The 15,266-nt window shown below is 41.6% G+C and overlaps 1 long non-coding RNA gene across 1 annotated transcript in view; it reads left to right on the top strand.

Moving 5' to 3' along the window:
* The window catches only part of LOC137544511 (uncharacterized), a 38,461-nt gene extending 24,426 nt beyond the window's left edge, over positions 1-14,035 (top strand). Inside the window, exon 3 of the long non-coding RNA XR_011025890.1 lies at positions 12,004-14,035. This is a non-coding gene — a long non-coding RNA (uncharacterized lncRNA). The remainder of the gene's footprint in view (positions 1-12,003) is intronic.
* Positions 14,036-15,266: the final 1,231 nt, after the last annotated feature.

Genomic DNA, 15,266 nt, shown 5'->3' on the forward strand with positions numbered 1-15,266 from the left:
GTACATTGAGCAATAGCACCCAATCAAGTTTCATTTTTGGACTAGGGTAACTAGATAGGTTCTAAATAGGTTTTGACTGGCTGGTGTAGCATACTTGATTTGTCGGGTGTCTTATTAAATAGATATATAAAGACAAAGTCTCCTCCTGCCTATCAGCCATCTCCTCCTGGATGTCCGCTAGGTTCCTGAAACTAAATCTAGACAAAACAGAATTTATGATCTTTCCACCCCGGCCATCCATGAACCTCCCAGATGTGCATGTCACTGTGAACCACACTACCATTCGCCCTACCTCTCAAGCCCGCTGTCTGGGTGTCACCCTGGACTCCTCACTCTCCTTCACTTCCCACATCCAAAACCTCACAAAGTCCTGCAACTTCCACCTTCGTAACATCTGTAAGATTCGCCCTTTCCTGACCTCTGCCATCACCAAACTCCTCATCCATGCCCTCATAAGTTCCCGCCTTGACTACTGCAATGCCCTGCTGTCTGGTCTCCCTATGGCCCGAACAGCCCCACTGCAGTCCATCATGAATGCGGCAGCCAGAATTATACACTGCTCCCATCGCTCCACCACGGCAGATCCCCTTCTAGAATCCCTCCACTGGCTTCCTATCCAGTCCAGAATCAGATTCAAGATACTGTGTCTGACCTACAAATCTGTCCACAAAATCTGTCCAACCTACATTTCCGATCTTACTCAGAGGTACACACCTAGCCGTTCACTCCGCTCTTCCAATGAACTTCGCCTAACCGCCCCTCGCATCACCCAGTCCCATGCACGCCTCCAGGACTTTTCAAGAGCTGCTCCAACACTATGGAACTCCCTACCTCCACCCATTAGGGCAGCCCCCTCCTTCAACATCTTCAAGAAAGCCCTCAAAACTCACCTTTTCACTCTGGCCTACTACCCCTCACAAGTGCTCTAAACCCACAGCTGAACTCTGGTCCCCTACATTTCGTGTCCTTACCTCTCCTTCTAGATTGTAAGCCTATGGGCAGGGTCCTCCTCCTTTTGTGTCCCACCTGATCATGCACCTCCATTACTGTGAACCCATGCTATGCATCTGAGTGAACCTAACTTGCCTAATCTCCATGCTCCATCCAGTGACTAAGCATTACCTTGTACTCATACTGTGGTCTTTCTTGTATTCATGTAGATTCATTTTGCTGTATGTAACCCCTAAATATTGTCTGTAACCTAAACTAATGTCCTGCGCTGCGTAATATGTTGGTGCTTTATAAATACAATAAATAAATAAATAATACTTGTTACAGTCTATGCTTTTTTCAAACAACTAGATAGCAAGGCTTGATTCATAGTGGTCAGTTGCATAACGCACGTGTTATAATGGGTCTGAACTGTAATGGAGCCTGGACATAGACTTTTTTTTTTTTTAAACAAACACAAGGCTTTATTGATAGTTACAAATATTATACAGGATAAGAGGGGATGAAATACAAAAGTACATCATTGCATCTGATAGGAATACATCAATGGAAACATATCTGAGAGCGGAGCAGAGCAAGAGCATAGACAGATATATACCTATGGATGCATATACAGTGTAGGCATTTTAAAGAAGATATATTGAGTGAATGAGGACCAATCTCAACACAATGAAGGAATAGCATATATCAGATTAAGCATACCATAGGGGATCATCTAGGTCTACGGTGCTGTCAACACAAGTCTGTTTATACGTCAGTGTTCGCTGGGACTCTCTGAGGGAGAAGGTTTCGTAGGGAAGGTGGGGTGGGAGGCACGTTAAGATATTTTCCATTTGTCCCATACTAGGTGGAATTTTTTCCCACAACCTCTGTGGGCGTATATTAGTTTTTTATATGGGATGGAATTGTTGACCCTTTTCTTCCAATTAGATAAGGTAGGCAATAATGGAGATAGCCATTTGTTGGCAATTTCTTGTCTGGCCATGAAGAGTGTTTCAGATAGGAGAGTTTTGGAGGAGGAGTCTAGGTCTTCGTCTTGTATAACTCCTAGTAGGCATAGAATGGGGTCCAGTGGAACGGGGCTACCCATTTTGTCATGTATGAATTTGGTGACTTGAGTCCAGTAAGCGGTCAAGGGGGGGCACTCCCATAACAAATGCATGAAAGAGGGGGAGGCCATTAAGCATCTGGGACAGGTATCTGAGTGAGCTGGGTTATATTTAGAGACTATAGCTGGGGTAAGGTATACTTGATGTAATATGTACAGCTGAGTGCTGCGCTCCCGTATGCAAGGAGTGGATTTTTTAACCATAAGGAGGGCGTCTTCCCAGTCATCATCTTGAATTTCGACCCCTGCTGCCTCCCATTTATCTCTGGATTTCACCGTGCGTTCCAGGGCATTATTGTTGGCCAGTACTTTATATATGTTCCCTATCATATGTGGAGTAGGGCCATTGGCTATCATATCTATAATGGGTGTACTATTGATCTTAAGGGGTAGATGCTTGAATTGACACATGAAGGCATGCTGCAGTTGTAGGTACCTAAACTGCTGGCTGGTGGGTAATTTGAATTTGGCTACTAAGGCCTGAAAGGTAAGTAGCTGTCCTTGCGTAAGAATGTGTCCCAGGAAGACAATACCATGGAAGCTCCAAAAATTGTGGTCGGGGATGGTGTTAAATTCAGGCAGTGCAGGATTATTCCAAATAGGTGTATAATATTCGTGCCCATCAGTAGAGAATTCCCTCTGAACACATTTCCATACACCTACGAACTGTCTCAGAATGGTATTGTCTTGTCTTTTGGGTGGGATGTGTGCGGATAGGACCTCTAACACCAAGCACTCTCTGTGGGGGTCGGGGCCATATCCTAGAGTTTCAGGGTTCACTGCATGTGGGACTACAAACCAAGCTGCCAGGTGTTGCAATTGAGAGGCCAGGTAGTACATGTGAAAGGAGGGAAAGGCAATACCCCCTAGGTTATTTGAGTTTTGTAGCAATGTGTATTTTAATTTGGCTCTGCCATTGCCCCAGATAAAAGCTAGGAGAATAGACCTGAGGCGCTTAAAGAATTTTTGGGGGATGTATATGGGAGAGTGGTGGAAGAGATATAGCAGTTTAGGTAGCAATATCATTTTAATTAGGCTCGTGCGGCCTATCACAGAAAGGGGAAGTTTGGCCCATGATTTACAGCGGGTCTGCACATAGGGAATTAGGTTGTATATTTCGTCAGAGAGGTATTGCTTGGGGGACGTGAAGATGTGTACACCAAGATATTTAAAGGATTGCACTACTTGCAAGGGTATTACTGAGGTGGAGGATGGGTCCCCGGATTCATCTAACAGGAGTACCACTGACTTCGAGCGGTTGACACACAGTCCAGAATAATAACTTGTTTCATCTATTATATCCAGGGCGCAGGTGAGAGAAGGCCCACTGTCAGCCAAATATAGAATTGTATCATCTGCGTACATACTTATTTTGTCTTCTGAGTTGGGGTTTTTTAAGCCCATCACCCCAGGGTGGTTTCTGAGTCTATGTGCCAAGGGCTCTGCTACCAGGGCATATAATAAGGGGGATAAGGGACACCCCTGTCGTGTTCCTCTTCCCAAGGGGAAAGTGTCGGATATCCAGGAGTTTGTGCAGACTCGGGCAAGGGGGTTGGTATAGAGTAGTTGGACCCATTTACAGAACCTTTCTCCAAACCCAAACCTGGCAAGGACCGCAGACAGGTAAGGCCACTCTACAGAGTCGAAGGCCTTAGCCATGTCCAACGAGGCAATGGCCCTTTTACCTATATTGGTGTGTTGGCATTGCATATTAGAGAATAGGCGACGTATATTTATAGCTGTGTTTTTACCTGGACATAGACTTTAATACAAAGCCTGAATAACGCGATCTGTTACTGCCAACAGGCCAATAGAATTGTAGGCAGAATTATTCTGTAACGCAACTGAGCGCTGTAAGCAGGGCTTAATTCATCATTGTGTGTTGCAGTGCATATAAAATCATACTATCTAACAGTTTTATGGACCAGGGAGACTTAAGGAATATTTCTGCTGAAAATAGAAAGACTTTAACAATATTATAGGACCTGTTGCAGGACATTTTTTATTACAGTGATACATTTTTTCAGCAAATGAAAATGACCCCTAAAGATTGAGGCCTAGTTAACAGTGCTCAGTTACGATGCAGAATAATTCTGCATGTCAACTCACTGCCCATACAATTCTATGGGCCTGTTCACAGTACTGCATTGTAACAGATCGCGTTATTCTAACTCACTGCATGCAGGCTTTGTATTAAAGTCTATGGCCAGTCTCCATTGCAGTTCACACACATTATAATGCATGCGTTATGAAACTAATTACTGTGAACCTAGCCTGAGGGCTAGTTTACAGTGCTCATTTGCGTTTCAGAGTAATTCTGCCCATACAATTCTATGGGCTTGTTCACAGTGCTGCGTTGTAACAGATTGCGTTATTCGAACTCACTGCATGTAGGCTTTGGGCTCAATTCACTAAAGCGTGATAACACAGTTATCACATGTTAAAGCTCTTTGTGCGCAAACGTGCGTGAAAAGTTTAGCACTCGCGTGATCATTTTTATCGCGCGTACGGCGTTGCGCTTCACACGATAAATGCGCTTTTCACGTGATAACTACGGCGCTTCTTGCATTATGTAGATAGGGTTTGGTACTTAAATCAGCAATGGTGCATTGCATTTAGCACGCACAAAGTTCTACGCTGATTGCGCGCAAAGTTTTTTATCACGTGATGTCCCGTCTTTGCGCACAAAGTCATTGGTTATCACACGCAAACCTGTACACACCTGAAATCATGCGCAAAAATGCTTATCACAGCCGTGATAAGCGTTATCACGCTTTAGTGAATTAAGTCCTTTGTATTAGTCTATGTCAAATCTTGATTGCAGTTCACACTGACTATTACGCATAAAGCACATTTGTGACACTGAAATACTGAGACTTCCAGTTGCTGCAGTGAGCAACTGTCTTTACTTGTGTAAGACAATCATGGTATTTAAAAGTGTTTATTTTGTAAACCAGCAAAGCTGAATGGGGATGAATTGATCCACAAAACATAATTTGTAATGCTATGAGCAGCTCGAATCTGCACAGCATTTTGTCCAGGATAAGTCAAACACACTGTCCAAGTAACAATATAGCGGTTAATACACTGACTCCTAATAAAATGGCATACAAAAAATATCCAAGAGATTTGATGACTGAAAATGACTGCACTGACTTAAAGGGAAGATCCAAGGACATTAAAAAAAAGTTCTACTTACCTGGGGCTTCCTCCAGCCCCTGGCAGCTGATATGTCCCTCGCCGCAGCTCCGCTCCCAGCCGGTGGCCTGGGGGTTCCCTCTGTTGGAGATGCCGACCTTGCCAGGTCGGCATCTTCTGCGCCTGCACAGACCACTCCAAGCCACTTGAGCGTGATCATGAGCGGTGCGGCCGCACGCTCGTGCAGGCGCAGAAGATGCCCACTTGGTAAGTGACGTTGAAGTGAGCATCTACTGTGTAGGGTGAACTGTAAAAAGGGCCCAGTAACATATGTATGCTGTTTTTGCTACTAAATCTATTTATCTCACTGGGAGCAATATATAGTGAAAATCTTGCTTCAGCAATGAATGTTTTCAAACAAGAAGGATCAAAAAAAGACTAGATACAGAGAAGCCCAGAATAACATTAGTTCTTGTCATGTACAGACGTGAATACCTAAATGGGACTTCTAACAACTTCCTTTTCACAAGATTCATCCTCTCTTTGTACAAAGAAAGACGTTATTTTGTTGTAACTTAACAATCTCAGACACCATGCTTATAAATCATGTGTAAATAATACAGAAATCACTAAAAAGATGGCAGCTCACATACTGGCAAAGTTATACAGGCCAAAGAAATCAGCCGTGGGAAAGAATTGACAGGGAAACATTATATTGGAAGCATTTTTGTTACTCAAGATGCAGATAATGTAACACTTGTTTTGAAGTAGGCATTAAGTAAATATTTCCTTCAAATATAGGTGAAAATAAATACTTTTGTCTTAACCTTAAATTGTTTCTTGTTGTCCAAAGGAGCCTCTAAAACCTCAAGCTGTCACTGAAGCTGAAAGAAAAAAATTAAGCTTCACTTAACTGGGGCTTTTTCCAGGTTTATATGCCGCCAGTGATGGCTCACCCTGCTGCCACGCAAATTCCCGGCGGTGTACAGCACTATTTCCCTTCCAAGTTGTAGCAACTCAGGGGGAGAAGTAATTTGGGGTCCTGCGATTGCCAAAACCCCAAATTACCCATGCGTTGGGCTGGCACTATAGCACTAGTGCTCTAACTGTGCCCTGTGTGGCCAGTGCGTGAGCAGAAAGCACCTGCTTTGTCTTCCGGCCCCTAGATCTGAAAGATCTCCGGCCACAGCTGCAGTCATGGGCTTCTGCATGGATGCATCCATGAGCCTTTCTCAATTGCGCCCCGTGGCCAGGAGAATTCTGTGCTTCCGCAGCTCACTAAGACTTAAACTGTGCAAGCGCAGAACACTCTCATCGTTGGAAGCATGATCAAGAGAGATGTGCTGAAGTACCTGCACATTCACAGAAGCTAGCATCCACAGCTGTAGTTTAGGATATTTCGGAGGACAGTGCAACTGCAGCGCTGGACCAGATAGACTTCTAGTGGCTGGAAGAAGCCCCAGATGCCTTTCATTTTTAACTCGGAGTTCTGTCCAATTCCTGTTGCTACAAAACCAGCTAGTAGATGAGAGTACAACAGAGTTTCAAGTCATAAGTCAGTCCTTGAATTCTCTGAGACTATAAAGTCTAAAATACACATGGACTGCATGGCATTCTTCTAAAAAGTTGTATTGACTTTGGAGGTGTTTTCAGTATAACTCATCCTTGGAGACCCCCTGTATTGCAACTTCCAGCGGTTGGCCCTACCACTCAGGGCCGGATTTGTACTTTTCAGCTCCCAAGGCCCCCTCTGACTCCAACCATCCCCCCCCCCCCCTCCTCCCAACGTCATTCTGTCAAATGCCCTGAATCATAATCACTGGTTTAGGTCTGTTTTAGTGACTATGTGTGTATGCTTTCTCTCAGCTGACAAATTATTGTATTTCCTGTTAGAGCAGAGACTGCATAGGGAAGTAGCAGAGCAGCATTCATCTCCTTCTCTGCTCTGCTGTAATCGGAGACCTTTTGCTAAGCTATCAAAAAGTAGAGATGAGATTCCCGTGAATGTGTGCTGTGCAGGATACCTTCTTACTGAATCAGAAATTCTTCTGTCGACAACCCTGGCACTAAACTGAAGCTTGTATGTTCCGGGATCATAAGAACACTGCAGCAAGCTGTGACTGTCTCATTGCAAACCAGGAAGTAAGGAGGATGCAGAAATCTCTGGAATTCAGGCTGTGTGTGTGCAGCAAACCAGGGTCGCTTTGGAGTAGGAGAGATTATTTACTTTGACATGTGGGCCCAAATGAAATTTCATTTATGTCATCAGTTTTCTCCTAGGAGTTCATAATTTGTCTTCTGTTTAAATAACGTTTAAGCACTCAACAACTAAAAAAGTGTCAAAAAGTAGATGAAAAAGTACTGGCAAAACCTTTTTAGAGTATTTTCTTGCTTACTGTTGTCTTAAAAGGTATTTTATTGACAATTTTGAAAGTATCACCTAGGAGAAAAAGTTAATTGCATACGGGTCATGGCCTCTTATCTCTCCCCAAGCCATGGACTTTGTGGCCTTTCCAGAAATCCAGCCCTGCTGCCACCTTGCAGCTGAGTGCTGTGGCACTTCTGTATCTTCAATACAGAGAGTGCCATGGCACTCGCCTGCAAGGAGGCAATGATAAAAGTCACCGCACAGGGGGTCTGTGAGGATCAGTGATACTGAAAACACAGCTGAAGTTAGTATAAAATGTGTATTTTTAACTTATAGTCTCTTTAATAACTGTGTACCTGCATTGATGGGATTTCCAGTATAGCAAATTATAGCTGCAGGCATCTTATGGTACCTGTGCTTAATAGAAGTATCAGTTGGCATATTATGAGAACCCTAACAGGTTTGCTCTAATATTTTAGGAACAGTCTGCATTACATTAATATTACCAGCAATGAATTGAAAAGACTCATGAGGGCCTCTATGTCCATTGTTTGCAATGCACATATAATTAAGAGCTAACACAGTGAGGGCCCTTTTCCACCAGCGCGTTTGCGCTGGCTGAATCGCAAAAACGCAAACCGCTAGCGATTTTACAATCGCTACGGTTTGCTTTTTAACATGGGAATCGCGGTAGGTCATTTCCACTACCGCGATTCGTTTTTGCCGGGAACGCGAACGCGCGGCGGAGCGATAATTGCCGCGATTTTGCTATGCAGTGCATAGCATAGCAAAATCGCGGCCGCGAACGTCGGGGAATCGCCGGTAATTGCGATTCAGCAATCGCTAGCGTTCAGCGTGAACGCTAGCGATTGCTAGTGGAAAAGGGCCCTGACAGTGTGGGTTGTGTTGTTTACATAAATAATGTTTCTTTACCTGCAATAAATCTTTATAGTGGCGTATCCAGGAGTGTTTTTGGTTTCCATTCATTCCTCTTGCATGAATACACTGATCAGTTTTTGGCCTAAGATTGTATCCATTCTTTACCACTGAAAATCACTTAATCTAAAGTATATTATTACAATGGTTTTAGCTTAAAAAGATTGCAATAAGCTAATCATTTGCAAATCTGACTAGAATCTAATGTCTTTACCTAGCTTTATACCATGGTGCATGTTGCAGCTATGAGTAAACTTGATGTATATGACAGAATTATCTACCAGCTTTTGGCAACCAGGCAGATTTAAACTAATTCAACAGATACAATTTTACAACAGATTGGATTTGATTGCCTGCTCAAAGTAAGTGTTGACAGTACTTATTTAGCATATGTTGATAAACAAGAATTATGGATGTACTTTATTATCATTGCCAGAAAAATTGGAAGAAAAAACACTTTTACTATTGAACTTTCACTTTTATGCTCAAAATGTGTGTTGGATTAAGTTTTGAAAGAATTGTAAAAATATTCTCAGCAGGTAATAACAAGCCTTCGTGTATGACTCAAGAGCCCTACAGTCAGCCTATTTCACATGTCTTACATGTAGGCTCGGTTCACATTGGAGCGCATCTGCTCCTGCGCTGCCGTTCTGTTCCATTAGCGGAAACGTCCGCTCCGATGAGCAGAGCGCAGGGAACGGAACGGAGCGGAACGGAGCAATGTGAACTTTCCCATCGGGAAAGCATTGCTGCCGCTGCTGCGTTCTGCTCATTGGAGCGGAACCTATGCTAAATTAACTCAAAGTGAACCGAGCCTTACACTATTGTCCCAGCTCTCCTCCACTGTGCATTCTCTATTGTGTGGAAAACGTACTGCACTTTTTTCTCACACCAGCAAGTGTTTACTCAATGAAACTGCGCCCATTTAATAATATGTTTTCCTACATGTAAACATCTCTTTCCAGTGGCTGCCTAATCTCTCATGCACTCTCCGGGTGTTTATGTACAATCCCGTTTACATTATATATATATATATATATATATATATATATATATATATATATATATATATATTTTTTATCCATGGAACTAGACCAGATATTTTCAGTGACCATGTCTATTTCTTTTGCAAGGGAATTGCCGTATAACTATAAGTTGCTTCAGTCTACGAATATTTTATTTAACCTTTTCTTCCCCAGAGCTAAAGACGTGATCCTGTCAAGACCGAAATATGAGAGCTGCCAGAGCCTACCACATTTTTATTTCTTAGTTTCTTGGTATATTCATTCTTATTAGTGTGGTGCTAGCTATTTATCTAAACAAGAATGCAGCTGAGTATTTGAAGTCCTTACATGCTGCAATCTTGTTTTGAGTCCTTGATTTATTAAGTATTGACGTTGGACTGATCCGGTATCATTGGTGGCTTTAAAAAGGAAAGGCACCAAGGACAATATTTATTAAAACTTATATACAGCACATAACTTCTTTAATCTGATTTAGACTTGTGAATTGTGCAACCTCCAGAGGGTAACACCTGCCACTAAACAGATTGAACCCACCCCTCAACCTCCGTTTCCTCCCTGTCTGCCACGGATTTAGCCTCCTACTTCACCAACAAAACTGTCTCAAAACTGTCTCCATTCATCAGGAAATATCCTGCCTTCAATCCTCACCTCCCATCCAGCTCCTCCTTCTCCCTATCCTCCCCTCACCTCTTTCACTCCTTCTACCATTGAGGAAGTCAACCACCTACTGCAGACTTCCCATACCACTACCTCCCCTCTTGACCCCATCCCTTCTGACTTACTCCATCCTCACTTCCTGGATTTGGCCCCAATCCTCACTACCCTGTCTAACCTCTCCCTATCCACAGGCCCCTTCCTCTCAGGCTTCAAGCAGGCCACTGGACTAGCCCTGCTCAATAAAGCAAATTAAGGAACACATTATTCCAGATATTCTTAGTGCAAACCTGCCCATATTTGTATGTTTCCCTAATGTAGATATGGTCATCAATTTGCTGTACATGTGCATGTGTGCATTTTAGAACTTCAAGCAAAGATATCTATGCAGATAAACTGTACAGTCTGAATGGCAGAAAGATTTATAATCTAGTTTGCTGTGCCTTTAGATTCAAACTCATTCACAGATCATACATTTTCTGTGGATATTTACCAAACATGGAACAAATTTTCACTTTGAATTTCACAAAGTATCAAAGAGCCATAAGAAAATGTTTCTCATGTATAATAGTCAGAAACTAATTAGGACAGTAGTTATCTCTGACTATGGTGTCATTTTTATTATTAATCAATGCAACATCAATTTATTGAAATGCTGACTGTTCCAAAGCATAGTACAGTCATAAATAATAAAATCCATATGAACGTATTAGGGCTCCTTACACCTCTTGAGTGTAGGGATGGTGAATGAGATGCAAACAGTTCAGAGTTGATGCATGATTATGCAAATTGTATATGCAAATGTATGAAGCTTCAATGTAAATCAATGAAATATCACCTTGGCGGGATCTGATTGGTCCATTTTCAAGATTAATAATAAATATATCTTACGCTAAGTAATGTATTATTCTTGTGACTTGTTAAAGGGACCCCGAGCAGTAACTGCAATCAAAACTTTCACTTACCTGGGGCTTCCTCCAGCCTACCGTAGGCTGCGAGGTCCCCGCCGTCCTCCTGACTCTTCTGCGGGTCCCGCTGGTGGCTCCGATGCCAGCGACACCCGTGTCGGGCCGACACTTCCTACTTTTAAATCTTTCGCGCCCGCTTTGCGTCATCGTGCCGGCCGCTCAGCGTCATCACGGCGGCCGGCGTGACAGTACTGCACATTCGCGGTTCAGAGATAGAAAACCGCACATGCGCAGTGCTGTCACGCTGGCTGCTGTGATGATGCTGAGCGGCCGGCGCAATGACGTGAAGCAGGCGCGAAGGATTCAAAAATAGGAAGTGTCGGCCCGGCGCAGGTGTCGCCGGCAACGAAGCCACCAGCGGGACCCGCAAAAGAGTCAGGAGGACGGCGGGGGACCTCGCAGCCTATGGTGGGCTGAGGAAGCCCCAGGTAAGTGAAAGTTTTGATTTTAGTTACTGCTCGGGGTTATATGCAAGGGTAATTTTATGTTGTATAATATAAAACTATGCATTGCTAGTATTTTTTTACAAAGTAATTTTTGCATTATTCTTTAATGCAAGTAAACAGTTACGCACCCCTTGCATTAAAGGTATGGAAATTTGGCGACAACGCTAAGCAGTAATCTGTGCATAAAGCTATGTGTTCCAGCATAATTCTGGTTTATACCTCAACACTTTTGAGTCTAAACTTTAATTGTAATGTAAAACTGTTGTGTGTTTTGATTTTTTTTTGGTAAATAATTATAATAGAAATAGATTTCAATATTTTAGTTATACTTATAGTTTTATAAGATATCAGAGACATGTTGCAAGATTTACTTTCTGGCATTATGACAAGTGTGCATTTCTTTTTGCAGGTTGAAAAAAGCTGATGAAGAAAACATAGAGCCAAAGATTATAGTGCTGTTGGTCGCTCAGTAACCAGTGTAGATCCTGTGATTTTATTCAGCAGCTACATCTGGCTACTGGGTCTCTAACACTGTCTAGATGACATCTTGTTCTTACGCATGAGGTAGTGGATGTACTTCGACTGATAAATAAAACATGATATGCATTTATCACTTAATTTAAAAATGTTTTTTTATGAACAATAAGCATTTTTTATGCTATATAATAATTTGACAGCAGGTAGAGAGCACAAAAGTACAGAACATTAGAAAATGTTCACGCTTAAATAATATAACTTACTTAGGGCACTTATTGCTTTGAACTGAGAATATATTTTTATATATACGTTTAGGGTTAGAAAACATAGGCTTTCATTCATAAAGCTTTGTGCAGTTAACAGAAACTCTATGGTAAATCACCACTAGCAGCAATGTCATATTTTTGTTTGTTTCAGTATATAGAAAACTTACTGAGTTTGTTCTGTATCAGTGCAGTATGCTATAGGTAAAAGATCGATAAGTATACGACATCCTGTCAGTAAAATCCTCAAGCTGTGGTAATTTACAGTGTAAAGCCTAAAATTATGGTACCTTGTGGGTAGGATTGGGAGGGTTTAATTTAACAGCTACCTCTTTGTCAGAAAAGCTCTGACTAATACAGTTCATAGCCTAAATACCGTAGGTGCTTTCAGCATCACCCTCCTCCTATCTCTCCTTCTTTTCTGTATCCTGAGGAATTCCAGCATGCTCAATGAAAGGGCTCCGTTTTTGGTCAAATTGACATGCGGTAAGCAATGCCGACAGCAGTACAGTATATAGGTGAAAGCAGGATTGTGATTTTCAAACAGACACCCCCCCCCCCCCCCCTTTTTTCTTTATGAATTCCATTTTTTACTTTTTTACCAAACCAACACCACACATTTTATCATCTTTTTGCTGCATTCAGTAAAAACCTTTGTTAATTTTCTATGAATAGCTAATTTATATCACTAACTTCGAAAAATTACCCGAATGCCAATTACTGAATGTGGTAATGCTTTATGAATAGAATGGAAGCCATAGAGTAAAAAAAAAGTAAGAAATATATAACGCAAATTGGCCTTTGACTTTCACTTTTTAGATGCTATATAATTAATGAAGGTGTGTCACAAATAGGCTTTGACCGAAGATAAAATCAAAAACTCTGAGGCAACCAATTCTTAAGATTCATCCTTAGGTATTGAATTAGAAAAATGCAGGTCTAAAGATAATTGTATTTAGAAGTATTTAACAGAAGAGCATGAGTCAAGTATAGCCATTTTTGTACAGTTATCTGTTGCTATTGGGATACATATCTGCTCAGATGGATAGTTTAGGCCTACTGCGATGCTGGGCATATATCACTTTCATGATTAGCTATACCCGTAGTTAGGCCTTTCCATGATGACAAATTACTTATGTTAGTCACTTTAATGACTTCTAACTGTACTTTAATAACCACAAACTCATTCAATAGTTGTATAGGTCCATTCTAGTTTATGTCAAAATGAAAACATGGATTGATAGGATTTATATTGGCTGAAAGCCCCATATTCTGTTTTTGTTCATGAAATTTATTTAAAAAATGCATTTCATTGCTTATTTATTTCTTTTCATTTGGAGCTTCCAAGATAAGATTTTCAGTATCTGTTATTATTCATGCTTTGCTGTATATTTTGTTTTTAAAACACAAGTGATTTAAATGCCACCCCCATCCAAATTGTGCATGCACCTGGCACACAATGTAGAAAACTGTGTTTGTGAAGCAACAGCTACATTGTCTGCTGGGTTTCAGGCTCAATGGACATATCTTCCAGGATGTATAAATCTGACAAGGACCAAGCTGGAAACTAAATTCTTCTGATTGATAAATATATTTATATTTTTTTCCTGTATTAAATGTGTTTTTGTGTATTATTTATGTACTTGGATTTCATTTCTAATGTCAAAAATAAAAGCATATAGTATTGTTTAAGGATCTCAAGTGCATTACAATTTTTCATGATTCTGTATATAGCACATCATTAGAGAAGTGACTGCCTCAACATTATTTGGTGATGACTAGAGGAAAGCTGCAGGATGACATTTGTAATTGCTAATCTTTTTTGCAGAAATGGTACAGTGTTTGTACAAATTTGTTTTTCTTAAAGCATTACCAACCACACAATAAAAAGTAAAACACAAGGACAAATGCATGCATTTCCAGATGTTTTAATGTCTGTTTAAGGGAAACTGCATCACACCTCCCACAATTTTATATGAAAATGCTCTAATAACTTGGTCACTCCCAGAGCCCGCCTCAAAACCTTTGAAGTCAGAGCCTTCAGTTGTACTGCCCCTACACATTGGAACTCCTTGCCACATCCAATCAGGGCTTTGCCATCCCTGGAAGTCCTTACTGAAAAGCCACTTATTTAGCCAGGATTTATGAACACTTGACTATTTCCTCTGTAACACAGTCCACCCTGCAACTATGTATTCTGAGCTCTGAGACTTATCTATGCACTCTTATGGGAGAGAGTACGTCACTGAAGTTTCATTGCTCTGCACCTGCACGTCATGCCGCAACCGTGATTGGGCATTTACACTTAATGCATCCCCATAAACTTGCATTGCTGCATAATCTGTGCAGTAGGCACAGATCATACATCCCATGCATCGCATCACCATAGTGTGTTAATCCACATAGACTTACATTGCCCTCACAACAAGCTGCTACAGGGGAGAGTACCGCGATGTGATGCGACACTGTAAGTGTGAAAGTAGCCTGAATGATTGGATGTTGTAAACAGGGCTGGTGTGATTGTACCAATAGCTCTTGACAACCAGTGATGGTGGGCACCAAGTTCATATGGTTTGTGGAAAACTTGACGGATAAACATTCAGCAAATGGTAGCTGATAAGAGATATTCAGTGCCAATCCTAGTAATGAACAGGTACACAATATAATGCTTAGATGTTAGGAAACCATGGGGGCAATTCAAAAACCTTTCAGTAAGCTTCCGTAACTGCACACATATACCAGCAGGTACTGCGCACTTAATTCAGCAAATAAACATGAACATTACCTCACGTATGAGGAGGCACTACTCACTATGTGCTGCATCTATTTGAGATAATAGCGGTTGCAGCTTACCAAACTTTCCAAGGTGCTGAATAACTCACCCTCATGAGAAACTACACAAAAATGACCATTGCTTCCCTTGCCACCTGGC

The sequence above is a fragment of the Hyperolius riggenbachi genome, chromosome 2 (genome assembly GCF_040937935.1).
Source record: "Hyperolius riggenbachi isolate aHypRig1 chromosome 2, aHypRig1.pri, whole genome shotgun sequence".
NCBI lineage: Eukaryota > Metazoa > Chordata > Amphibia > Anura > Hyperoliidae > Hyperolius > Hyperolius riggenbachi.